Genomic DNA, 1,033 nt, shown 5'->3' with positions numbered 1-1,033 from the left:
GAAATGTTTACACTTTACTAAGATCCATAGGGTGCAAGCTAATGTTGATTAAGGGTGGCAAGTCATGCCCCTTGCAGATGATCACGGACGGCGCACCTGCTCTGCGTGCAGCTTTTTTCGATGCTGAATAATTTTACTTACACCCAAAGCACTAATCGGGCGCTTATGGGACATCGATGGACGTGATGGTGGAGGTGTAATGAGCACTTCGTCAGCCGCCCGTAGGGTCGTCAACAACGACATATACATAGGGCAATGGAGGGCGTGCAGTTGGTTCTGATGCAGAATATTCCTCGCAAGTATCATTAGTGACTGCGACGGGCGGAAGCGGAAGGGCAGCCTTCCCCTCTGTCATGGCGATGATGGCTTGTTTCCAGGTGTGGAAGACATGCTTGGCCAGGGCCACCGCGCAGCACGAGTCAGGGTATTCGCGTAGGCCATTGACGACCTTACCGATTTCTGTGGACTGCAAGAGGGTGAGCAGCTCCTGGCTTTTCTAGCGGTGCTGCAGCGGAGGGCAAAGCTGAGTGGCAACCGCAACAGCCATGTCTTGGAGGGCCTCCAAAACAGCTAGAGGGTGCGCCAGCTCGGCATGCAACATGGACTTCTTGAGGATCAACACAGTGCGCTCTAGTCTTACCATATCCAATATATTGGATTTCTCGGGCGCTGACGACATAATCTCCAAAGACCTGAATGTCACGGCAACGGCTTGCACTAATTTTCTTGACGGGTTGTCTTTGCATCTGCAGCCCATTTCTTCACGTTTAATATATAGCCTCTTGAAAAATCACGCGCTCTAAGCGCCGGGCCTCTGAAAAGCAAAAAACACGCGGCAATCTTTCCCTGGCTGGAACATTCCACCGGTGATTAAAAACAAGGGAAAATTACCAAAATACCCATCTAATTTGTGGAAATTCCCAGAATATCCCTCAAATTTCCTCGCAAAGAAATTACCTCGCAAAAAAAGGTAAGTATGTCTAAAAATAATGAAGCAATTCATCTCCAAAGCATACATAATCAACTCAAATTT

The 1,033-nt window shown here is 48.5% G+C and overlaps 1 pseudogene; it reads right to left on the bottom strand.

The window, feature by feature from the left end:
- Positions 1 to 230: 230 nt before the first annotated feature.
- LOC147430978 (uncharacterized) lies at positions 231 to 757 on the bottom strand (annotated as a pseudogene).
- Positions 758 to 1,033: the final 276 nt, after the last annotated feature.

Source organism: Adiantum capillus-veneris, chromosome 21, assembly GCF_014529385.1.
Source record: "Adiantum capillus-veneris isolate H3 chromosome 21, ASM1452938v2, whole genome shotgun sequence".
In the NCBI taxonomy this organism is placed as follows: Eukaryota; Viridiplantae; Streptophyta; class Polypodiopsida; order Polypodiales; family Pteridaceae; genus Adiantum; species Adiantum capillus-veneris.
This window is presented reverse-complemented; position numbering and strand designations above follow the sequence as displayed.